Raw genomic sequence first — 26709 nt, forward strand, 5'->3', positions numbered from 1 at the left:
TCTACTGAAATCAGGGGAGAAAGTTTCTACTAGGCATATATTAGTTTAGAGGAGATTGACAGCTTGATCAGTCCAAGCAGAGACTAGTGGCAAGTAGCATTCCTTAGAGATTGGTATTGGGGCTAGTGCTTTAAATATCTTTGTTGGCAACATGGACAGTGGGATCAAGTGCACCCTCAGCAAGTTTGCTGACAGCATCAACTTATGGTGCAGCAGACATGCTGAAAGAAAGGTATGTCATCCAAGGGGACCTTGACAGGCTTGAAAGGTGGGCCTGTGTCAACCTCATGAAGTTCAACAAGGGTGAGTACATGGTCCTGCTCCTGGGTCAGGCCAATTCCCAGTACAAGTACAGGCTGGAAGATGGTTGAGGGTGTGGGTGGATGAGATCAACATGAATTGGCAAAGTGCTCATAGCCCAGAGAGCAAACTTCATCCTGGGCTTCATCAAAAAAGGCATGACCAGTAGGTCAAGGGAGTGGATTCTCAATCTCTACTCTGCCTTTGTGAGACCTCACCTAGGGTTGTGTGTCCATCTCTGGGGTCCTCAACATAAGAAAAATGCAGACTTGTTGAAGCTGATCCAGAGGAGGGCCATGAAGATGATCAGACGGCTGGAGCACCTCTACTATGAGGAAAGGCTCAGAGCATTTGGGTTGTTCAGTTTGGAGAAGAGAAGACTCCATAGAGGCCCTATAGAAGCCTTCCAGTACCTAAAGAGGACTACAAGAGAGCTGGAAAGAGACTTTCTCCACCTGCACAGGACATGGGGGAATGGCTTCATACTGAAAAACAGTAATTTAGATATTAGGAAGAATATCTGTGAAGATGGTGAGGCTCCAGTACAGGTTGCCTAGAGAAGGTGGGAATGCTCAGTCCCTGGAAGTTTTCAAGGCCAGGTTGGATGGAGCTTTGAGCAACCTGGTCTAGTAAAAGATGCCTCTGCCCATGGCAGGAGGTTTGAAAGCAGATGATCTTGGAGGCCTTTTCTGACCCAAAGCATTCTATGATTCTGTGTTTTTATGATCTAAATCTAATCTAGCACTCTTAAAGCTTTGTCTTACTACAAGAGGGGGAAAAGTTTTCTTAATCTGAGTAAGAAAGTATTCTTCATCTGAACTATCTAAAAATCCTAATGAAGAAAATGTGTTTGTAGATTTTGTATCAGTGGATCATGTAGGAAGCCTGGTATTTATTTTGTAAGCTTGTGTGAAACCTATATCTTCACTGACCGTACATTCAAAGGGCTAATTTAAGAATTTTTTATTTTGTTTTAAGAGCAGGCTAAGAGACATTGCAGGTAGAAAAGGTTACTTTCCCAAGCTGTTTGCCTTCCTTTTGCTGTATGAAGTTACTTCTGTATGAAGTTACTTCTTCCTTAGATTTACTGCCAAAGGACTTTCTGGGAGAGTTCCTTAATTTACTTCTTCCAAGATCAGCTAAGTTTGCTTGGACAGGTTCCAGGCAGATAACAAGCAACTTGCATGAGGATGTCAGAGGATGTTTCTCAATGTTCTATCCTCCAAAGTTCAAGGAAGGCTTCAAAAACAGATAGAAACTGAAGGTTGTTTTTTTGCCAGCTCCTGTTTCCACTTAAAACAACAGGAGTACAGACACCAGCAAGTCCATGACAGTCCACACTTGTAACAGCAACTGAAATGAAGTATAGGAGGAGATGAAGGCCACTTAAAAGAGAGAATAAAAAATAGTATCTCCAGCTATTATTAGACTTAGTTGATTTTCTGAAAGAAGTTATACTTACTGTATTTTGTTAAGTATATTCTGGAATTTTAAAGAATCTGGTCTTCTTTCTCATATGCCCACGAGGGCAGGATTCCATCAGCCATGAATCATCAGAATTACTTTGGATAGCTCAGCAATTACCCATCTTAATGTATCCACTTGTATCAAGTTCACGATTAATATTAATCCCTCATTTGTTATGGAGGGGAGAGACTCCATTTGTTTCAGGGTATGATGACACTATTCTGAAGGCTGTACAAAGTTCACTGAAGAACTGAAAGACATTTTAGTCAATGAAACCACTAAGTTCATATTTCTCTGATGCCTCCACAGCTTAAATGTAAAGACAAAATGATACAAAGAAATGGAGAAGGAATTGCTACTGTAATATATTCCCAGCTATCTACTGTACTGTGACAGGGGAGATGTCAACATGCTCTCAAACTGCCAAAGGAAAAATTGTGTAATATCTCCCAGCCCATGTTCATCAAGTTAAACTTGGTTATTTCAGATAGTTTAAGTAATGTTGGTTATCTCACACTGCCTCACGTGTGTTAATGAATGAATAATTCACACATGAAACTCAATTTCTAGATCTGAAACTTTTCTAAGTCTTGTCTAGTAGAGGATAACAATCTGTTCTGTCAGCACTGGTGAAACAAAAAGAACTGTCTCCCCTGTAATCTTGCAGTAAGATCATCAAAGAGCAAAACTTGGTACAATTACATTCTCACTGAAATAAAATTTCATATATGAATAGTCTTTCCTAGGATTTAATTTTGAAAGGCTTTGAGGGAGGGCTTGGCAGAGTACTCTAAAGTTGTATTTGTAAAGCCCTGCTCTACAAATGTCTTAGTTTGAGGGAAACCAAAATGTTTACCAAAACCAGAGGAGAGGATTCCTCCTCAATAATCATGTCACTCCTTATTAAATTTAAGAAAAAGGAGCTTTTAATTTGAACATGGATATAAGCAGGATAACTGTTCTTCACTTATATATATCTATATGTATATATGTACATATATATGTAGATATAGATATAACTATAAACAGACCAGCGTAAACTGCTCCCCCAGCACAAAAAAACCCACCCAAATCTCCGGTAGGATCCTCCTGGAGCAGTTATATTTATGGACACTGTCAGTGTCACACCTCGGCTGGCTGCGAGGTGAATTCTCAGTCTTTTCCCAGCAAAGCAGAGACAAGGAGGTGAACAACTCACGTGGTACAGAATGGAGTCTTTTGCATGGGGGGGGGGGAAAAGCAGACTCTCTCTCTCTCTCCCTCCTTGTCCTTTGTTCAAAAAGAAGGGAAAGCTGGGAGTGGAGGAATGGTGATAATTCCCAGGAATCTCCTTGCAGTCCAAGTTGGTCCGCAGGAAGAAAAAGGTCTGTAGTGTGTCCTGAAGCAGCTGTGACCCTCCTCTCTCTCTCTGAAGCTCAGGGTGTCCAGAGATGGAGGGGGGAAGGCAAGGAGCAGAGCCAGAAAAGAGCTCTCAGCAGCTCAGCAAGCAGTGGCTTCTTTTCTGCAGCTGCCCCAACCTGAAAATCAAACCAGCACACAGGGAAAAAAACCTCTTCCACCCCCAGGTGCTGGGGTTCTGTTTCTCACCTCCTCCCACCATTCAGCTGGAATCTGAAAGTCATCAGCCATCTTTTGTTCTCAGTCCTGGCACTCCAACCCAAAACCTTTGTGTTGGTATGGTGAGAAGAATTCTCTGAGGGACTCCTCCCACTACCACCTTCCTTTGTTTGAACCTTTGACAGTAACTAAATGAACAACAGATACAGAGCCTATGAAAAACCCCACAGTAAGACAGGGGAACTGTGATCATAAGAGGTCTCAGGACAAAGGTAAAACCGACTTGAATTATGTGTACAGAACAAGCCTATTTGTTGAAATTGCATCTTCCAGTCTTAAAATCACACAAAGAACAGAGGAGGATGACTACAAAAGGGAAGGATGCAACAGAATAGTCAAGGCCATCAGTTTGTTTTGGGAAGTACATCGATGCCCGATAAATCTGTAATGGGATTTTTTTGGTAGATTTTCTTCAGAGATGTGAGAAATGCTTACATTTTACCAATAAAATTTAGAGGGGACAAAAGTCGTTAAAGCAAAATTAAACTTTTATTTAACAAATTCAGCTGAATCGGGTGTGTCCCTCTAGCCTAGGAGACAGAACCAGAACAAAAAGAAACAGAACTTTTTATACCCCTTCCCCGGCTGAAAGGTCCCTGCCCCCTCTTCCTGTTGGCTGGGAATCAGGGACTCACATTCTGGCCTGGTTTGCCTGCCTGTCCAAGATCCCCCATCCCCTCCAAAGGCAGGAAAAACTGTTGGAAACTAATTACCCCTTAACTATTCTTTTACAGTTCCTTTAGCTTCAGCAAAACCCTAATTCTGTTTCTAACAGATACATTCCTGGAAAGCATATGCATCTTGTGTGCCTGTTACAGACGATTGTAATTCCCCTCTTTGGTCAACAGTTTTCTATAAACAGACTGAATTCTGGTTCCTAATTTCTTGGGTCTGGAGTCACCTTTCATTGTGCTGACTCTGTTAGGCATGCTCACAAGCACAATTTTATCACAGGATAGATTTTGGTATTACTGTTTCAAACATCAAAATAAATGCCAAACTTTTACACATGTGTAGATACTAACTGTTGAGAGGGATAAACTAAAAGGTGGAAGACTGGCGAGGAGGATTGTAAAGGGCTCAAGTGACCTTGCAGCTGGGAATAATTCCTGATAAGCCTGTGTGAAGAGCAGTCCCGTGATCCTCTAGCAGGGATGGAGCTCAAGAATGCCTGGATCTCCAATTGTATACCTCTGCCCAGGGCTGTTGCTTTGGTGATTCTCTGGTTCACAGAGTAACAGAAATAAATTTACTTTTCCATCCTAGCTGTTCAGTTGTGTTTTTTCTGGCTGCCTGCCTGTCTGTGTCAACTCACACACTAATGTATGCAAATGTACATACTGTCATTGCATCCCTCCTCACAGTTTTGCTGCTGGGGCTGTGAGCTCAAGAAGGTCAGAAGTCATTGCACAGCACAGGCTGGCTATTCCCCAAGTCGGGGGAGCTGGGAGTTGAAGGAGATCCCAAAAACTTGCCCACAGCCCAGGACATCAGGCAAGTTCAAGGTGATGAGAAAGAGCCAGGGGAAGCCAGGAACACAAGGCAGCAATTCAGAGTCAGGATCAGGCCCTGTGAAGATAATAACTGATCACAAGACATGCCTGTAGTGATGAGGAAGGTCCAAGGTCAGGCTGGAACAACATTCTGTGGGTCACGGGCTGGACCCAGATAAACAGACCAATAGACAGACTCATGATATAGTAGCAGATGTAGCTCAGATGGGATTCAAGCATGGGAGCAGCACCTTAGATCACTTCCCACAGGAGGCTGAGGACTTACTGCAGTGCTATCTGGAAAAGAATGTCTCTTGGACAAGTCTCTCCAAGGTTACCAGAGGGAGGGGACAGTCCTCAACTCTGCTAAATTAGCCCTGAGCACAGCACCCAAATCTCCAGGAGGAGGGATGGTCTCAGGGCTCTTTAAACAAATATATTTCATAGCTCTAGTAAACTTACAGCTGCTGAGAGGAGAAAAAAACTAACTCAAAATCTGAGAGCCCTTCTTATGTTCTGCCAAAACAAATTCTTGCTCCTTCCAGCCTTCTTTGGCTTTTTCCTTCCTCTGCCAGGTACTTAAGGTTTCTATACCTAAGCTTAAAAGCAGAATAATGATACAAAAAGAAAACAGAAGAGAATGCTCTAAGTTGCCACATGCTAGCTAAAAAGAGGTTATGCAAATAGATTTATAATTCACCCCAGTTTAGCTACTTAATAAGTAAATAGCATGAAGGTTGTGGCTGTTCTTTCAACTAACAATTATGACAGATATTGTAACCAATGAGGTTAACCTGAGGCACAACTATTGCTAATTGAATCTATGATTTCCAATAATGATTATTTAATCAAATTGCTGGTACATCACATACGAATGAACTTCTGAAAGTGACTTTTCACGCAAATCCCAGAAAGCAGGCACTGAGCTCAAAGATGCACAGAGCCATTCGAATATCCATGTCCTTCCTACTCCGACAATAGGAGTATCCCAGAGATACTACTTTCAGAAGACCTGTTTTCTGAACATCTACAAATACTCCCCTGTAAGGGAAGCACCTCCCCTTTGTACCTCAAACAAATGGAACGTATGATAAGCATTACTTATAAAAATATCATTAGACCCTCTTCCTGACATCCAACAAAAGTTCAGCTTACTTTACTTTTGTCAGTGATGATGAAGGGGTTTTTGTTCCGATTTTCACATTTTGTAGATTTTAGGAACACTGTAGTTGTAGATTTTTAGAGGGTTAATATTTCTAACAGTTTAAGTTTAATGCCTTTCTATCACTACCCCTGTCCCAGAACAGGGAGCTCAAATTCCTTTAGTTAATTAATCTTCCTTAGACTCCTTTCCAAGGCAGAGCTGAAGGATACCAGAAGGCCTACAGAACAAAATATAAACACAGGTCAGAGTGATCCAGAAGTCAGAACTGGATGAACTCCAAGGGACCTTTGTGTGCCCGAGGAAGAGGGGCTGATGAAGACAAGAGGGTCTTGACGACCCCAGACCCAATTCCAGGGGTTGGACCAGGGGTGGGACTGGGGCTGGACTGAGAAATGTGTAAAGCAATGTTTGGAGGGATCTTATTATAAAAGCCATAGAAACTAGAACTGAAGCACATGCATGTCATCCTGTATTCCTGTGGGCCATAGGCCTGTGATATTAAAGGACCTTTACTTTTTATCTTACCCTACACTAATGTGGCTCGAAGTCCTGTTTTTGGGGGCACTCACGGCATCATCAGAATCAAGTTTTACTGCAGGTATGCTTTTATCTCAGTCAACATTTCTGCTCTAGCTAAGCTGCCATTTGAAAAAAAAAACAAAAACAAAAAAGCATACAGTTAAAAACTCAGGTTTTTTCCATGAGTTTTCTCAGAACTATTCAGATAATTCTGAAGTCTTCTCATGTGGAAACGCTTTTTCTGGATGTGAACAATAGTAAGTCAGTGAGTCAGCAGACAAGCGGCTTCCTGAGTGAAGTCAGGAGTCCCTATTTCCCCTCCATTCTGTAATATGGTAGGATGTGTCAGACAAAGATTGCCAGAGTGCTGTATGTATTTACCAGAAGTGCTTAATACTTGATCTTTGACATTTACCCTAGTTTCTCTTTCTTTTCTTTTCTCTTTTTGTACTCTCCTAGTCTTTTTTATTGAAACAACACCTTTGATTTAAAAAAAGGAAAGACAACAGATGCCTCAATTAGGGTATCTTCTTCCTCATGGGTTTTCACTTGACCAGCCATCTGATCAGTAACTACATTTACAAAACAATAAGTGTGGAACTAGTCAGGTAGCAGAAATTACAATAATTTATTCCACTAAATAATTAATGTCAGTACTTCACTTTTTGCTACATCACTTCAGTGTGATCTACTTATAAAGCTTTCCTTCTGATAAAACTGAAAGATTATGGAGCGTCTGTCAGGAAAAGGAAATCATAGCTTCCTTTCCAGGCATGTAAGTGTTTCTTATAGCAGCTGCAATGAAGGAAAACAAAGCAAAAAACACCTATCTCCATGCTATTGTTTCATAAGAACTTTCAAATTTTGAAACCATTAACAGTGACATCTGTAAAAGCAATTCCAAAGAAAATATACTAACTTTCCAAAACCACAGGATCTTCTCCAAATGTATTATACACTTGTGGTTTAACCCCAGCTAGCAACCAAGCCTCATACAGCTGCTCATTCACTCTCTTACCAGTAGGACTGGGGAGAGAACTGGAAGGGGAAAAGCCGGAAAACTCATAGGTTGACATAAAAAGACTTTAATAGGGAAAGCAAAAGCAGTGCAAATGAGCAAAGCAAAGCAAGGAATTAATTCACTGCTTCCCATGGGCAGGAAATTGTTCAGCCATCTCCAGGAAAGCAGGGCCCCATCACACATAAGGGTGACATGGAAAGACAAACACCATCACTCCAAACTTCCCTCTCTTCCTCCTTCTTCCCCTTTGTTAAAGGTTCAAAACAAAATGGGTGGTGAGAGGAGGGGTCTTTCAGGGAATTTTTCTCTCCCTACTAACATAAAGGTTTTGGGAGCTGAAGTGCCAGTAGAGTTCAACTTAATGGGCACTCTGAGCTGCAGAGAGAGGAGGCGTCACAGCTGCTTTCTGGATGGATGCATTGCACTTTTCTGGGACCAACTTCAGCTACCGGGGATTGCTGGGAATCACCACCACTCCCCAACTCCCAGCATTTCCTTCTCTGAACAAAGGACAATGAGAGAGTCTGCTCTTCCCCACGGAAAAGGTTCCATTCTGCTCAGTGTGACTGCCAGTACCACGTGAGTCATAAGGCCAGCATCTCTTCCTGCCTCTTGTCTCTGCCTCACTGGGAAAAGACTGAGGACTGACCTTGTGGTCAGCCAAGGTACGAAAACAGTCACCTGCTGTCTGTAAATATAATTGCATCATGAAGAAACTGTCTCCTTTTTGAGGTTGTTTTAGTGCCGGGGGAGTAGTTTTTCCTTGTCTGTTTATAGTTATATATCTGTATCTATATCTATATAGTAGTTAAGAACACTTTTCCTTTTTCTGTACATTTTTATGAGGGTTGGTTTCTTGTAGCCTCGTTATGCTGTGTGCTGAAGGAATCTGCAACAATATGGAACTTCTCCTGGTCCTGAATTATCAGTCCATTAACCTAGGAGAAGTGTGTGCTCTCTGCTTACCCCGACCATGTGGTCTCTGAGAGCCCCCAGAAAGGACACACAGGGACCACCGGCGAAGGCAGGAACAAAGAGAAAGTTTAATCAGGGGTACAGGCTTATATTGACTTTGGAGGGATACTAACTCACCAATAAGGGACAAAGGGGGGGAGTCTGGCTTTGGGCCAATAGGAGTAAGGAGATTTACATTCAGTGGGAGGGGGTATCAGGTAACATGAGGTCACTGTGCTTCTCCCAGCCCCCTGGCCTGGCAGGGGGTTATGGGAAGAAAAAGAATGACAATGTAGTTTTTACATTCAGTATACTCAAACCACATTAAAAACATCAGTTGTTAAAGCATTCTCAGTGGCTGGTGGATTTTCTTCATCAGCCCATTTCTGACATGACATTCTCCAAGCCATGTATTGAGAATGCATTGCTACACATTTTCTAATTAAAGTTCTTTTAAATTTAATAAGGGGTGAAATCTTGATGGACACTTTGGTTTCCTTTAAACTCATCACCATGGCTAGGCTTTGCAAATGAAGATTTGGGAAGGGCACTACCCACGCTTGCTGCAAGTGTGCCGATGGCTAAAAAGACCAATGTGTTATAGGCAAGTCCAGTTGCAAAAGGCACAGCGGAATGTCTCCTTTGGTGATACTGGTGAGGAACAGTTCTTTCTGTGTTCTTTTCTCCTTGAGACTGATTGTGTGTGTGTTCTCAAAGGAAGCAGCAGTGTTGTGAATGGTGTGTCTCCATGAATCCCGACTGGAGGCCAGAGTGGACCATTGATGGTAGTCAATATGGCCAAGTCCTTTAAACTAGGACACACTTTATATACTGAGGATAATGTTGTGGGGTCTGGAATATCTCTTTAGTCAGTTTAGGTCACCTGTCCTGGCTGTGTCCTCTCCCAGCCTCCCATGACCCTTGTCAGTGTGGCAGCAGAAAAAGCAGAAAAGGCCTTGGCTCTGTGCAAGTTCTGCTCAGCAAGAACAAAAATACCTCTACATTATCAACCCTGTGTTCAGCACAAATCCAAAACACAGCTCCATACAAGGCACTTTGAAGAAAGTTAACTCTGTGCCAGCGCAAACCAGCACAACACTACTTAAAGCACCAAACGTGGTGCTCCTCGTGGAAATTATGTAAATACTAAATAATAATGATATTCAGAATGATTTTGCACCAATCATAAATAAAGTATGTAAGTACCAACTAGAAACAAAAGAGCATTTTTTTAATTAAACAAGCATTCCACTTCAGACAGTTGTAATTCTCAGACTTTAAAAATATATCAAAAACTTGTTATTAACTGCACTCAGCTTTGGACTATACTCCAAATGATCAGTTTAACATCCCTCAATGAGTAGACAGATTCCAACAGGTATGGCATTAATTTCTCAGGATTTGGAGGCCTCTCTCCTGTGTCAGTTATTCTGAGGAAAAGGGTTCTATTTCCTTAGGTTATTGGCAGATAATGGTTCATTTATACCTGTATCAAAACATAAAGCATTGTGCTGTAAAATGGCTGGTACTCATAATCTCAGACTCCATTATAAACTATAGAAGTCCAGATTTAATACCTTTTGATGCACTCTCCCTGAAGTGAAACAGCCTCACAATCTTGTATTTGCTTTGTAGAATGATGTAACTTGCATGTTCACTTTCACATCCCTCTTTTAAACACAACTCTTATGAACCTACTCAGATTGCTCAAGTCTGTTCTCTTCCAGGTAAACTCCAGTGTATTCTGTGTTTGAATAAAAAATGAGTAGACATTATGGACTGTTACTAAGTATACAATTCCTAAGTCTACTAATCTTCCTTCTTAGCAACTATGGCTTTATCAGCTTTTCAGCATTTTTCTTTCAATAGTCTTAACCTAGCACTGATCTTCCTAGCTTTTCTCACAAAGCTCTGATTAAAGTATATATATATAATTAAAAATGGTTTTCCTTAAAAAAACCATTTCCTCCTCAATAAAACCAGTTAGAGGATTTACTTCTGCCTTGCATGCATCATCAAGCCAAGTCAATAGTATTTTACAGCTTAGAGGTTACACACTATTTAAAACAACAAACATGAAATAACACATTAAAAGAATGCTGGCTTCTGCATTTTATATCAGATTTGGGAAGAAGCAAGTGTCACAGCAAAAATTCAAGTTTAGACAATTAACCACAATTTTAAATACCTTCCTATGAATACTGCACACATCACTGAAAAAAATTATAAAATCCTTACAAAAGGCCATATATAGTATGAATGACACGGTGGTAGAACATCCAGGAAATCTTAAAATTATCTCAATGAAATATGAATGAAATAGAAACTTTAACAGCAGTTTAGTCTATGTAAAATAACCACAAATATATTTACAGACTTTCAGAATGAGTAGCTATAATTCGAAACACCTTCTCTTTTTTCCTACAGGAATCTCATTATTGATAACACATTCAGAACCTGTTGTGCTTCCTCTCTTCACCACATGGAAGAATAAATCCTGTAAATCATAAAGCACCCCCTTCCTCCTTCACTTCAGGACAGTTGCATGTTCTGTGAATGACAAATAAAATGAATACATTTGCATTTCAAGTTACAATCTCCTATTTTAACTGTATCTCTGTGCAGTAACACTCTACCTAGACAAAGCCAATGCAACATCTGTGGGATATAACAAATTGCTTTGTAGTGTCAGGACCTCCCAGACCATCAATTTTAGCTTGTTGCAACAATTAAAAAAATCTACATCAGAAACGTAGGTTGTTAGATATTCAGGTCCATGTGATTAACAGGCTTATCTCACCAGATATTTTAATGCAGAAATCCAGACACACAAGGAATACGTAAGATACAATCAATTAAAGTGCTTAAACATACATTTAACTTAAAAACTTGACAACATTCATAATTAGAGAAGTCTTCATTATAACAATTCGATTGCTGAACTTTTGAAAACATTTTCAACTTTTTAAGTAACACTGACTCGAGGGCCTGAAATTTTCTGAGATCAGGATATAAAATAATGCCACAATCTGTCAGGGAAAACTGAAAGCTAGCAAAACCATATAGAGACTGGGATAACTTCATGGGAAGAAATTAAATAAATTTCCCATTTAAGGGATTTTTAGCTCCACCCAGTGGTCAGAAAGGAAATGATTTTCCTGTACACCTATTTGCTACACAATCATTATTTGAAGACCAAACTGAATAATAGAGTGTATCGAAGTAATAAACATAATTATGTCAAAATAACATTACAAGTAGGACTTACAGCAGCAATAACCAAGAAGAACCAGCAACTTTATTTCATTACTCAACAGCTGAGGCACTTTTGCTATCCTTGAAGCTATATCAATGTTCAGCATGGTAGTTTCCAAAGAACAGGTAACAGGCTGTGTTGCTACATCTGTATATTAAACAATGGGAAAGATCCTTAGTGTGTAAAGATTGATAGCACTTGAGCAAACCACATGAACTTACATTGGTGAAGATCTGGTCATCATGTTATGCTTTGTTTGCTGAAGCTTTGTTTCATATCATACCAGTTTCTTGTGTAGCATGTATTCTCCAGATAAAAACAGTCCTTCACATATGCCACTCAAAGATCTTTGCAATAACTTGTTAGGCACTTGCATGTGTTTTTTTCACTAGGCATGAACCTAGCATAGAGCACCAGATAAGTCACTGAAATGCTGCAGATCTTTTTTATTTTTTTAACTGTAGATATGCACAAATTCTGTATTTACTTCAATGCATGTAATGAAAACCACCTTTATTCTGCATTTTGAGAAAAACAATGTGAAGGTACCTGCATAGGATGGATTGTTATAGTAGGTAATTCAGTTTGAATATTCCTACTACACTGCCATATGTAAGCTAAAACCAATTCTTCTATAGTGCCATAAATAATTAAGAAAGGTCTGAAATAGTTTGTATTTTTCCAAAAAATAATGCTGTTCTCACACATATAGTATCGAAATCATCTTTACCTTTAGTAACATATACAACCCCTTCAATAGTGGTAGTAGATCTGTATGGAAGACCTTTTAGTATTGTGGTAGCTTCCATCTTCCAATGTGCCTCTGGCTCTAGATACTAAGTATGTGCAGATTTGGGCCCAGTTACAAGATTTGATGAAGGATCAGAATACAGATGAAATGTAATCTGGCTTGTTTAGTGATTAGCTACAGGGAAGGGTAGTTCCGTCGCAGAATGTATGCTAGGGCAGATAACCACTCCATGTTTTCCTGCTTGATAATGTGTTGGGAGATGAAAATAGGTGACAATATCACTTTTGCTCTGCTATATAATAGCAGAATATTCTGAAAAACATATCACAGATACTTCAAGAAGTGCTTTATACCCTTTCCTGTTAAATAGGACAATGTTAAATAGGCGCTGAGTGCCATGATCTAGTAAATGGACTAGAGGTGGACCAAGGGTTGGACTCGATGATCTTGGAGGTCTTTTCCAACCCAATGAATTCTATGATTCTATTAATTATATCAGCAACTACAACTATTTTCTTTCCTTGGGAATTTACCTAAAAACAAAACCCCCCTGCCCCCAACAACAACAAAAAAGACAAGAAGAAAATCAGCATTAAATAGGCAAGAAGAACAAGAAGACCCTAAAAGATAGATTAACATGTGCTACTAGAAATATTTTTAAATATTAAAACATCTTAGTTTGATCAGAATTGAGAAGAAATCTTGCTGTATTTAAATCATAGCTAAATTTTCATTAGAATGTATTATTATTAACATGACTTTAAAAATAGACTGTTCTGAAAAATTTCATGTTTAGAAAAAAAAGAGTAAACTCATAATGGAAATAGATGAAAGTATGGAATATAAAATACTAGTTTCTCATTAAGATACTTAGTGATCCAGATTCTAATCCCAGTAAAGCTACTTTCTGTAAAGAACACTTCTATTCTTACAGTTTTGTAAACAGAAAAGCTTATTATTTGGAAATGTATGTATTGTAGTATATGAATAAGTAAATTTAGACTTCAAGCTACAGTACAGAGCTATTCAGAAACTGATTAAGATTAGTATACATGTATTACATTTTGCATATATGCTTGTAATATAAAACATCAAAGTAACAGCTTCTGCTGCTGTACAGCAGTATCTAATTAAGAGTGTAAAAAGCTCTTTATCAAGTATTATCACTGCATCATTTTAAAAACACTCAAAATAACAAAAATCATAGAGTCACAGAATATCCTGAGTTGGAAGGGACCCCAAGGAAAACTGAGTCCAATTCCTGGCCCTGCACAGGTCCACTCAAAGAATCCCACCACATTTCCATGTTAAAAAAAAGTGTTATCCGAATGTTTCTTGAACTCTGGCAAGGTTGGAACATCATGAAGTACAGACCAGGTAGTGACCCAAATCAACATATCATTACTGTATCTTTTATGTTTTGTAAATGCCAAAGAATATTAGACTTAAATAAAGATTTATATAGAATTTTTGCTGTCATCATACATACATTACAAAGAACATATCAATATCACTGTACTGCACTAAGTGCCTTAGAAATTTATATATACAGAATGCCATAGAGCAAGTGACATCAATCCATGCTCTCAGTTACATCTAGTTGTGCCTGAGCAACATGTAAGCAAGGCTGACTACTTTATCAGGCAACTATCTTGGAATTAGTTCATATTCATGTTTTTCATCTCTTGCTAACCATACATTTATTCTAGCTATTACTAATTTTGTTTGTAAAATAACGTTTGCTTTCAGACAATTCAAGGAAAATTTGTTTGTATGTGTTTGGATTATCTCAGATTGAGACAATCTTCACAGGGGTTTGAAATGTTTCATGTATAAACCTATGTGACAGTTAAATGAAGTCTGAAAACATTGTTCTAGCAGAGAAATACTTTTAAGTACTAAGTTTTCTAGTTAGTCAATAATAATATAAAATTGTAATACCAGTTAGCACTTCTGATGTGATTTTATCTTGATATCTCACAATGTTACAGAAAGTATTATTTATACAGTATTATGATTAACATATAGAGATTAAGGAATTTATTAGAGGTAGTTTAAAAGCCTAAGGAAAGGAGTAGAAATATAGTGGCAGTATGTATTTATTGTGCCTTTGTGATATGTTCTGCCTACTAGATTTTTCTGTTTCCTGGAAAGATAAAAACCAATAGCATGCATTTGGAACATATCTGCCCCAGGCAACACTGATCTACTCATACAGCCAGGCTTCCTTTTAGTTACATGATACGTAGCAAAATCAGAAAAGAAGTGGGAAATTGTGGCAAAGATTGAGAAAAAAAGTACAATAAGCAGTTACTCTTCTGAAGAGAGCAAAGAGAATACATTCTAAGGTCATAACTGAAACCACCACCCATGGTAAACTGCAGAGAACTCTATTTATTTACTTCGGAAAGATGAAAGGCTGAATCACTCCTAAGCCAGTGACATAAACCTTGGGTAGGGAGATATCCTACCTCATTCCTCACTCATCTGATGCCAGAAATACGTTACAAGGTCATTCCCTCCAGCTTTTTCAAGCAAGAGATAGAAAACCAACAGAGAGGCCGCTGGCAATGCTGCTTTCTTTTATGTTCAAATGAAAACACCACTAGGTCAAAAAATAAAAGGTCTAGGCACCATTCATCTAGCTAACTCTTTACCTATGGAATCCTGAAAGAGAATCAGTCCTCTAGTCTAGGACTGTCCAACAGGGTCAAATATTCTATTTCTACATATAAACCAGCCTGTCTACTGTAGTAGTAGACTATGACATAATCTACTCACATCTGACTTCTCACACTTTACCCTGTAAAGCAGTTAATAAATTAAAAAGGAACTGTGAAAGGAAAAAACCAAAATCAAACACATACACACCCATTTGCTGTATTTACATATGCTCTGCAACATGGGACCAAACTCCATTATTCACATTGAGTGATTATTTTTCTCCTTCAGGGACGTGTCTCAGGTAAGTACCTCCAGGATTTAAATCCTAATTGTGGACTTAGCTACTAAATCCACTAGGATTCTAGGTTCACTTATTCCAAATGAAAATAGTTTTTTTATAGAAGCCTGAACTTTCTGGATGAGGCAGCTCTACCTGCTGTCCCACACCTCAAACAGTACTTATCTGCTTCCACTGTGACTAAAAGTACTATGAGTATCCAATTGCTTTACAGAGGTACTTTCTGAAGAACACTTAAGACTGAGTGGCTTGGTAAAGCACTGCCCTTGCTGATGCCTTTCTTTTGCTAAAAAGCTAAACCTGAATTTTGGGTCTTTTTCGTGTTTGGTTTTTAGTTTTTTCCCCTCTAGATGTTACTTGCCTGGCTTTAATCATTCCACGTGAATATGAACTATCTTGTCAGCATTGAAGAGTTAAGAAGATAACTAAGAACTATGCACTGGGATGTGATGAAGGTCTCTTCCATTGCCTTAAGAGTTTGTAGAATCACTACCTGAGTACAAGTCTAAGATTGCATTTTGACATTGTCTCTGTAGACATATGAAATCTAGACTTCATTAGTAGTAGCCAAGGACCCTTGTAAGAAAACTGCTTAAATAGCAAGTTTTGCCCCTCGTATGTATCCTCACAGAGCAGGATAGCTGAGGACATGTGGCACAAAGATTAGAGGTAACAGGCAAGAAACTCCTAGAGGAGGGGTAAAGTCAGAGGATAAAGTATTGAGAAAGCTACAGTCAAGCAACAGACACCTGTAGTTCACTCTCAGGAAAATACACTCCACACATTCCCAATGAGGATTACTGATGCTATGCAGCTCTCAGACAACTGGGGTCATACTCAAAGGCGTTCACAATAGCTGCAGTTCCCAGGCACATTCCTGATCCCTTCTCCAAAAGCATTTTGCACTCTCCTAGTGTAAGAACTGTTGCTTCTCTTAAATGAAAACAGCATTAGAGTGATAATGTTTATGTTTACTTGCCTCCAATTCCTTTTTTCTTCTGTTCAGCTTTCTAGGAGCATGCCCAATTTCAGCAGTATCTCTGATATTCAACAAGGAACATCCTATTAATAGAATCATAGAATCGATTGGGTTGGAAAAGACCTCCAAGATCATCCAACCCTTGGTCCAACTCTAGTCCATTTACTAGATCATGGCACTCAGTGCCACGTCCAATCTCCGTTTAAAAATCTCTAGGGATGGTGAATCCACCACCTCTCTGGGCAGCCCATTCCAATGCCTGATTACTCTCTCTGGAAAGAATTTTTTTCTGATATCCAACTTAAATTTCTCCTGGCAGAGCTTAAGCCCGTGCCCCCTTGTCCTATTGCTGAGTGCCTGGGAGAAGAGACCAGCCCCCACCTGGCTAGAACTTCCCTTCAGGTAGTTCTGGACAGTGATGAGGTCACCTCTGAGCCTCCTCTTCTCCAGGCTAAACAACCCCAGCTCCCTCAGCCTCTCCCCATAGGGCTTGTGCTCCAGTCCCTTCACCAGCCTTGTTGCTCTTCTCTGGACTCGCTCCAGCACCTCAATATCCTTTCTGAACTGAGGGGCCCAGAACTGAACACAGTAATATTGACAAGGTTTTGCACATTCCACCTTTTATCTTTCTGTTAAGCACAGATAAAATAACATTAATTTTGCTCAGTGTTATGCATTTCCAGTCAGCCCTCAGAGGACCAGTCAAAGGCTAGTTGGGTGGGCCCTGCTTTTTAAAACAGCTAAAAGCTGAAGTTAATCATAGATGCCGAAACAAAAGAAAACCATTAGCTCACACTGCCTTCTTTAGAGAAGATACAAACAAATAATGCTGTCCAGAAAGCATCTAGAAATTAAGTATCTACTGTTTTTTAGCAGATTCTATCAGTTACTGTTACATAGTATGAAATTATGTTGTATTTCACACCTGAGTTTCATAGAACCATAGAATGGCTCAGGTTGGAAGGGTTCTTAAGGATCGTCTAGTTCCAACCCCTGTGCCATGGACAAGGGACACCTTCCACTAGACCAGAGCCCCATCCAGCCTGGCCTTGAACACTTCCAGGAATGGGCCATGCATAGGTTCCCTGGAAACCTGCTTCAGTCTCTCACCACTGTCACAGTAAAGACTTTCTTCCTAATATCTAATCTAAACCTACTCTCAGTTTGAAGCCATTTGCCCTTGTGCTGTCACTCCATGTTCTTGCAAGTAGTCTCTTCCATCTTTCTTGTAAGCAGTCAACTATCCCTGTTCATTTTTATTACTCACTTTATGGACAAAACTCCCACTCCATAAGTCAGTTCCAAAAGCCAGAGAAGATGAAGTGGTTTTTGGTGTAATTTCCATAGTTGATATGATGGCAGGCAACTACAGGATTAAAGAATGAAAATTTCCAGCAGTTCTTCAGAAACTTTCAAGTGTTCAGTTAGCAATCTGAAAAGGTATTTTTATTCCCAAGGACTCAAAGTAATCTCATCACAAACACTATCTGCATAAATCCCCACCTATGCATATCAGAGGCACCCAAAGTAAACAGATTATTTACTTCAATGAGGTTAAAGGATCAGGCCTTCCTGGAGTTGTAGATTTGGCAACTGATGACTAATCAAAATCCAGATAATTCTTGAAAACTACCTTAAAATACATTTAACAGAGGGGGGTTTCACTACTCAGATGGAAATTAAACAGGACAATTTGCTTTAACATAAAATTCTTCAATTATAGGTTTTCAGGATCAATCACAAGCTGTCTGACACATGGAGGCTACGAAGTATTATTTTTGACCAAAAACCCCTGATGCTTAGATTATCTGCTCCAGTCAAAAGATAATATGGGCAGAATGGATCAAGAAACTCATGGTATTCCAGGAAAAAAAATCCCACTATTATTTTACATGCAAGGATCAGAGCCAACCTCTCTAGGTGAAAGAAGTTCAAAATCATATAAATTAGTTGCCTTTCTCCTAGCCTCATTCTTTCCTTTGGATAGGTGACAGCATGAGCAATATAGTCACTAAGTGCTACCAAAAGGACGGTCATCTCATTTGTTATGAGAGATCTGCTGTTCAGTGACTTTTTAGGGTACCTCATTCAACTCCAAAATCCAGAAAAAAAATGAAGACATTAAAACATCCATTGAATTTCCTAGTGGGCTAGTGAATAGAACTGGCACAGTGGAACGTCTCATGGATGTCAGAGTTACCAAGAGATGATACAAAACTGCAGCCAGAAAGGAAGATACCCTAACACAGAATAGAATAAAACTCAAGAAAATATCATAACATAGTCCCTGCTGGATCACAACAATCTTAGTGACAGGGTTGGGGCATTGATCAGCTCATTAAGGAGTCTCTTCCAGTGTTTGCCCATTCTCTCAGTAAACAAATGCTTCCTAATGTTCAGTCTAAACTTTCCTTGGTGCAGTTTTGAGCCATTCCCATGCATCCTGTTGCTGGGTGCCTGGGAGAAGAGATGAGAACCTCTGTAGCTACTTCCCTTTCTCAGGAAGCTGTAAAGAGCAACTAGGTCACACCTCAAACTCCTTTTCTCCAAACTAGACAAACTCAGAGTTCCTAGCCACTCCTTACAGGACACTCCTTTCAGCCCTTTCACCAGGTTTTTTCCCCTGCTCTGGACACACTCAGGTATCTTCACTTCCTTTTAAAATTGTGGGGCCCAACACTACACATATGCCTCAGGGTGAGGGTGCAACAACACTGAATACAGTGGGATGATCCTCTGTTATGGCCAGCTGGTGATACTGTGTCTGATGGGGTTTGTTCTTCTTGGTGCCTGGGCACGGTGCTGACTCACACTGACCTGCTGCGACCAGCACCCGGATCCCCTTCCACAGGGCTGCTCTCCAGGCACTCCTCTCCCACTCTGTACTCATGTCCAGGGCTCCTCCACCCGAGGTGCCAAATCTGGCATTTGTTCTTGTTAGATACCTTGTCACTAATTATTTTCCAGTGCTCTAATCTATCCTTATTGCTCTGTAAGGCCTCTTGTCCCTCAAGTGCATCAGCAGCAGCTCCCAATTTAGCCCCACTCACTACAACCCTTAGATCTCTGCCCCTAAGCCAATTCTTCACCCAGAGCACTGTGAACCTGCCTCTCTCACAGTCGTACAACTTGTCCAGGAAGACACTGAAAGAAATAGTATCAAAAGCCCCATTAAAATATGAAAAAATTATAACCACCGCCTTCTCTTCACTCAAGGCAAGCTCCTCCGAGCCTGTCTATCCCACTACATTTTTATATCTTCCAGAAAATGCAACAAGCCCTATTTGATTAATGAGAGTCACCTGTGAAGTGCACAGACTTGGGGCTGTCCTGTGCAGGGCTGAGTTGGACTCGCTGATACTTTTGGGTCTTTTCCATCTCAGAAGCTTCTGTAATTCCGTGACACACCGAGTTCCCTTCCCGGCATTACTTTTCCTCTGGTACAACCCCACACCCCAAAGAAGCCATAGTGGGGCACAGGCGCCCCATGTCACCCGCACCCCGAGGGCACACCCCGGGCCGGCGCCTTCGGCAGGACCCCAAAGGCAGGACCCAACACCCCGGGCCGGCGCCCTCGGAAGGGGCCCCGGAGGCAGGACCGAACACCCCGGGCCGACGGCCCTCCGAGGGCGCCCCGGCGGCAGGACCGAACACGCCGGGCCGGCGGCCCTCCGAGGGTGCCCCGGCGGCAGGACCGGAGCGCGGCCCGCCCGCGGCTGCTCCTACCGGCGCCCCCTGCCTGCCGCAGGCCGCTCCCGGCCCGCCGCCACCGCCTCCTTTCGGGGCGGGCCCCGGACGAGCCTGTAGGCGTTGGAGGGGAGAAAGTAACATGGTGGCCGCTTCCTCCCTAAACAGGAACGCTGGCGGGTCTGGCAGACCCTGAGGGAGCGGCGGGCGCGGGGAGAAGCTCGGGGCCCGGAGCGCCCCGCGTACCAGAGGCAGCTGCGGGCCGCGGGCCGGCGGCAGGTGAGCGGCGGCGGCAGCAGGAGGGGAGGGATGCAGGGCGGGCAGGGAGGGGGCCTGACAGGCGAGGAGAGAAGCGGCGCCTCGCCCGGGTCCCACCGCCCCCGCCGAGGGGCGCGGCGCTCTGGAGCGGGTCCCTTCTCCTCCTCCCTACTTGTCGGCCTTCTCCTGAACGCGTCCGAAGGAGCGTTCTCTCCTCGCCGGACAGGCGGCAGGTTCGGGGTGTTGCCCGGGCGCCGAGCCGGTCCCTGGGAAGTGCTTCTGCCCTGCCCTGCCCTGCCTCGGCAAAGCTTCCGTGCCGGGACGACTCCTGGCCCCGCACTGCACGGAGCCAGGCAGGGCGGAAACGCTTCCAGGGCTTTTTCATTTAATTATTATCATGATAATGGTTACTTTCCCTGCTCCCCTCGGCCGCGCCCGCCCTAGGGGCGCGGGGCTCTCCAGCGGCGCAGGTGGCAGGCGCTGCAGGTGACTCCCCGGGCAGCTCCCTCCTTTGTTTCTCCATTTTCCTCACCCTTTCCGTGCCCAGCTCCTCCCCTATGCTCCGGCGTCAGCGTGTTTAACCCTTATGGGGTTCCGTGGCGAATGGAGCCCGTCAGCGGCGATGTCGTGGCTGTGGGAAGGGTGTTCGAGTAGCAGGGGTCGCCCCTCGCTGCCCGTCCGGCACCCTGGCCATGAAGGCACCGCAGCGCGCAGTCAGGCCGGCACTGAGCGTCTCAGTAAGAAGTGTTAAGTTCTGCAGATCTGACAGAAGGAAAAGCTAAATCCGTAAATTTTAGTCAAGTTGTACTGTCATCTGTGGAAGTCTCATGTGTCTTTGTTGCAAGACCAGATGATCCGTGTCACGGCAGGACCTGGTGATGTGCCTTCGTGTGTCAAATAGTGAAAAAAAAAAAAAAAAGCACGGAAATTTTAAATATGATGTAAGCTGATTAATTATGCTGTTGATACTAAACACAGTCCTCTGAAGTTTTTGGAGCACAACTTAATGTAATTGTTGATTCTGCAATCTCCGAAAGGATATAAAATTGAACATTATATTAAATCTAAATTTAATGTCTGTTCTGTACCAATAATTTTAATGCTTCTCTTTTGCTATTAAGATCAAACATATGGCGCTCGTGGACTGTTGTGTTGATATCCAACAATGCCTGTGGCTAAGCTTTTATATCTGCATGGAGGCACAGCCTGTAAACAAATAGGATACTTGATCTTTTTTTCTTCTGCAGGTTGTGGTAGTGTTACACTGCTAATATTTTCTTGCCTTACTATGAAGTTTTTAACCAAGATAAATTTGAGCCTGCACATGTACATGTTAGTAAAAAGAAAATTATTTCGTGTTAGTTTTGTTGACTATTTCTTTGTGTAGACTAAACACAAAATTAGTAAAGGTTTTTGTATCACTTTTTGGTGGCATGTTAGGAGTGAGGAGTTGAATGTTCTGTTCTTGGGGGGAAAAAAAAGATGGAATGCGAATTCCTTCATATCTGTTTGGAAAATGAAAGAATTTTTATTTATATTTTTGTGAAAAGCAGTTGTGACTGAACTTAAGTGACTAACCAGGCTACTAACCATACTAGCATATATATTTCAAATCCTTGGCACAAAGGACACAAATTTTAAAAAAAATCATTTGAGGATGCTTTTATTATGTGACTGTAAGACTTTTTTAAAACCTTTTTTTTTTAATAATTGGCTGACAGGCTTCTTTTTACCATTCCAGTGGATATGAAACACTGATAATGCATTTGTTTTGAACAGTGCAAGGAAAGAGTTCAATTGAAACCAGATATTGGCTTGACTATATGAATTCTGTGTTAAAACAGTTACTAGCACAACTTAATACCTATTACTGCTAAACTATCAACATTTGGATCTTTCAGAGAAAAGAAGTCTTACAAATTAAGATGAGTATTTTCTTAAATAGTTATGGATAAGTATAATGTTACTTTTGGCTATTTATTCTTAGGTTAAGGTTGGCCTCTTCAAAGCCCAGAGTAAAGCAGTGATATCTTCTTATACCATGTCTTACATATTTGTTTTCTTATTTGAAAAGTGTATGTGCCATTTCTTTCCCATCAGTGTTTACATGGTTTTTATTAAAAAAACTCAAACAACTGAAGCAAAATTAGAATATTAAATGAAATTATGGGTAATACACCTCTGACCCAACATGTATTGAGTTCTCATTTGGAGCAGCAGTCGTACATATTGTTTAAATACAGTGCTTGAAACAGTATCTTTCGAAGCTTGATTCTTTCTTAGGTCTGTGGGGAATTGAGTATGGAATTCAACCTTGATTTGCTTTAAGAACAAATATATTCAAGTGTTCATCTTGATGTATCGTCTGTGTTTGCTTAAAAATGCAGTAGGAGAAGAGTCTTGGTAGAATGAAATACAGAAGGTATATTGGCAAAGTTGTAAGATGGAGGTAAATTGTCTTTTGACTGTTATATCTTACTGTTAAGCTTTCAGATGAATTTAAATAGCATCTTTAGGCATAGAGCAGTATTTATAAATGCTGGAATGTTTGGTGGTCATCTTACTCGTTTCATGGCCTTCTGATTGAAATAAAAAAACAAAGCACCTGTACCTACCTTCTAAATTTGGCATCTTTTTGTTTAAAAGTAGATTGCTTGCCAGTCATCTCAAGACAAGGATAGCCCACCTTCCACATACTGTTTTCCTGAATAATATTGAAGATACTGAAGGTCTTGGTGTAGAGAACCTCTGAAACAGTTCTTGGGTATCACAGTCACATTTACTAAATTGCTTCCCATGCGACTTGCCAGATTGTTGTTCATACTGCTTGTTCAAATCTGTAAAATGAAAATCAGTTTGCTGCCCTGTGCATGAGACCTGCTTTCTTCCTGTAGTGCTTCAGATTTGTTAACTGAAGGTGTGGGATTTTTTTTACCTGCTTTTGGACTTCTGGTTTGCTACAGAATTGTGCCTCTCTCATAGTTGTTGCACCCAGTTATACAGAAATGTGATACTCCTTTTATCCGATAAAAAAGTAGTGGTTTTGGAAATACTACACCCCCGTGATGATAATGAGAGTGCTTTCATCCTGAAGTTTTGTGAAAGTAAAGGCTTGCAACTAAACTTTGTGGATGTAGTTGTTAGAAATGAAATTACTTAGTTCAAGACTGTTTCTGGACTATAACATGGGTTCTGGGTGAAGTGTGACTGCTTCATACTCAGTTATTCTTTTGAATGCATCAGTCACAAAATGTGAGCATGCAGATTTTACTCTAAAGTTTCAGGAATACAGTTGCACTTTGCTATGCATTCCAAGGTCTGTTAGAGCAGAAAGTTTTGTCTTCCTTAATAGCTCACTCTAGTTGTTTCTGCTTACAGGCTCTTTGAGGGTGTAAATGTGATCCTGTTTACTGTTTGCTTTGACAGACAGGAAACTTGAAAACAGTTTTCAGAATTACTAAAATTATATAATGATGTTCTGTGTTTATGCCTGTGTTTTTTTTTCTCTTTTTAAGAACAGCAAACTCGAGTTTGTTGATGCAGAGAACAGTAAAAATGTACCCATAATTTCTTGCTGAATGTTGGGTTGCATGTCGTTAAAGTCTGTTTGCTTTGTTTCTGTTAAATACAGTGAGCCAGTTTTTCCCTACCCTTCATCTTCACATTTAGTGACACTTCAGTTCCTTTCCTTTACTCTCAAAAACCTCTCTAAAGAGACATGATGCTTTTCAAGCATAAACCAAGAGCCTGTGTTTTTCTGCCTAAAAGATACTAGAAATAGTGTACATCAAGGAATAACTTGCAAATCAAGTCTTTCAGTTCTAGCAGCAAAAGCTGAGTTTACAAGTCTGCAAAACAGTAGAAGCTTCATCTCGAAATGAAAGTGTTTTCCAGTTTTGAACGAACTGCATCCCTACTGCAAAACTTAACCAAACCAAACAACCCCTTTTCACCAAAGGGACAAAGAACCCCATGTTTTTGCTTTCTTTCTGGACCTACATAGTTCAGTGATAGCTTTGCCCTTATAATTAATTACAACCTCTGAGTAGTAATGTGTAAACTAAAGTCTTGCTACTGTTGCATTCTTCAGTACTGCCCTTCCATTTTGCAAGTCTTAGCAGTGATGAGGCATTGTATGACTGGTGAAAGCAAGACTTTTTCTTTTTTTTTTTTTTTTCCTTCCCCTTTGAGCAACCCAGTACTGCTATTCCTGGTGTCACATATCATGACTCCAGCCTCCTTTGCTATTCTCTGGGGAAGAAACTGTACTGTCACCCAGATAAGAAACCTGACATAGGTCTGAGTCTTGCGAGTAAAATACCCTTCTGCTATGTCTATGTAATGTGTATTTCTTTCTGCTTCAGGAAGGGTTAAAAGCATGGTTGATGTTGGGAGAAAGAGACCTGAAACTAGAGGGCAGCCAACTAAGAGCAGCATATGAAGAAAAAGAAGTTCAAGCACTTAATGTTTCAGGAAAATGAAGAACTCAAGGCATCTATAGCTGTACAGTTAAGCCCTGAAGCTTCTACAGGATATCCATCTCGGTGTAAGGGAAAGTTATAGACAGGAAAAATAAAGTAAACTGCTGAGTCACAGCAACAGATTATTCAGGTGGTTACTCTAATCATCAAATGGGCCTATTGCAAAATGTGAAAACCGGTATGGCCAGTTCTCTATAGGTGATCAGTCAGCCATCCTTGGAAATAGCAGAAGCAGTATGCCTAGACTAGAGTCATTTGTACCTATGCCTTCATTGTTTCCTTGAACTTGAAATCTCACAGTAGCATTTTAAGTAATTAATAAATGTAACAAGAATTTTAACTGCTGGATATCTAGATGCAAGTGGCAGAAAATTGTTGTGTTTGAAGGTAATGTGAACTTAAGTATGCCAAAGCTGGAGGTTTTGGGAGGCATAGATAATATCTTTTGCAGATTTCCTTAAATCCTAAAAAATAAGCTTTGTCATTGCTACAGGAAATGCTTTAAAAGAAGTGGGTAATCTGAGAAATGTTTAATATATGTAAAACATATATGTCCTGTGCCTGTCAAAGTTCTGAAATTGCCAAAGGTATCGCTGAAGAGCAGTATTGACAGAAATTAATTTTAGCCTAGAGGAACTCGTGTTTCTGGGCTTCCCTCTGGGCCTGTTATCCACCACTTACTTTTTAGGGGATAATTCCCAATGAAAGCCAGACTTTGTGTCCTCAATTACCATTTGAAGTTCCTCTTCCACTTCTAACCATGTTAAGCTTAGATTTCTGAACAGGTGTCACGTGCGTTTCTAAGTAAAATTTGGATTTGGCAGGAGAAGGAAGAGTACAAGTAGTTTTATTTAATCTTTGGAAGTCGTGATACGATGTATAGGTGAGGTTTGCTAATGATTGGGAGCAGTATGCCTCTTTCTGGTCCCATATATACCACATTTGTTTTCAGTTTTGAGTTTTAAACGATAAACAGGACATAAAAGATAAAACTTTCTAACTGCATAAATACATTCCTATTTTCTCAAAGTTGTGATGAAACCAGAAAAAGCAAGTCTACATGTCTCCTGTACAGTGTTAATTTGACTCAAAGGGAATTCTTGCAGTTAGAATTGTCAGTGGAAGACTTGAGTTTCTTCTGACCTTAAATTCCTGCATAACCTTGGGGATGCATCCTTTCTTAGCTTTTTTTTTCTTTTCCTCTTTTGTTATGCCCATGGCAGTACTTCTCTCTGCACAGGACTGTTGGACTGTTCATTTGTTTTGTGGATAAAGGGTTAATGTATTGCTAAAATTTTCCAATATTAGTAAACAATGAAGGCAAAGTTGGAGTTGTACTGGAATAAGAAAATCTCAAGTCATAAAAAGAACAGACTTTGCAAATAAAAAACTAGTTTTGCTCGTGTGGCATACTTGCACAGGGGCTTATGCCAGAATACCTGTCTCTGAAGAGCAGAATTCTGGTCATGCTAATGCATTTCTTTGAAGAGCAAAACAAGCATACCTCATACATAATAAAGGGAAGAGTGTGTTGTTCAGAATTGGGTAGACCAAGTAGGAAGTTTATCTTTGAAAAAAGGCACAGCGTGTGACAATGTTTGCTTTCTTAAAAAGCAATGCCATTTCAAACTCTGATGTATATACCTTCCTACATCTTTGTTTTGAACTTCTTTTTGTAGACATCTACTTATAAGATGTGTGAAAGCCCGGAGTTCTTTTGGATTGTGATGACTCATTCACTGTGAATGTAGTGACTAATGTGACATTTCAGTTTATTAAAAAAATAAAACAAAACCAGA

General features: G+C 40.6%; 1 protein-coding gene and 1 long non-coding RNA gene across 4 annotated transcripts in view; one reads left to right on the plus strand and one right to left on the minus strand.

Annotated features, from left to right (window-relative positions):
- Positions 1–9729: 9729 nt before the first annotated feature.
- LOC139684581 (uncharacterized) lies at positions 9730–20174 on the minus strand. The gene is made up of 5 exons (XR_011699933.1): positions 19787–20174; positions 11805–11939; positions 10994–11086; positions 10114–10280; positions 9730–10022 (listed from the first exon to the last, which is right to left on the minus strand). It is a non-coding gene; the product is annotated as an uncharacterized lncRNA (long non-coding RNA).
- Positions 20175–20282: 108 nt separating this feature from the next.
- Positions 20283–26709, plus strand: part of DENND4C (DENN domain containing 4C) — a 71056-nt gene continuing 64629 nt past the window's right edge. For all 3 annotated transcript variants that reach the window (XM_071580680.1, XM_071580682.1, XM_071580681.1), the window contains exon 1: positions 20283–20450. The gene's annotated coding sequence lies outside the window, so the exon portion shown is untranslated. The remainder of the gene's footprint in view (positions 20451–26709) is intronic.

The sequence above is a fragment of the Pithys albifrons genome, chromosome Z (assembly GCF_047495875.1).
Source record: "Pithys albifrons albifrons isolate INPA30051 chromosome Z, PitAlb_v1, whole genome shotgun sequence".
Classification (NCBI taxonomy): domain Eukaryota; kingdom Metazoa; phylum Chordata; class Aves; order Passeriformes; family Thamnophilidae; genus Pithys; species Pithys albifrons.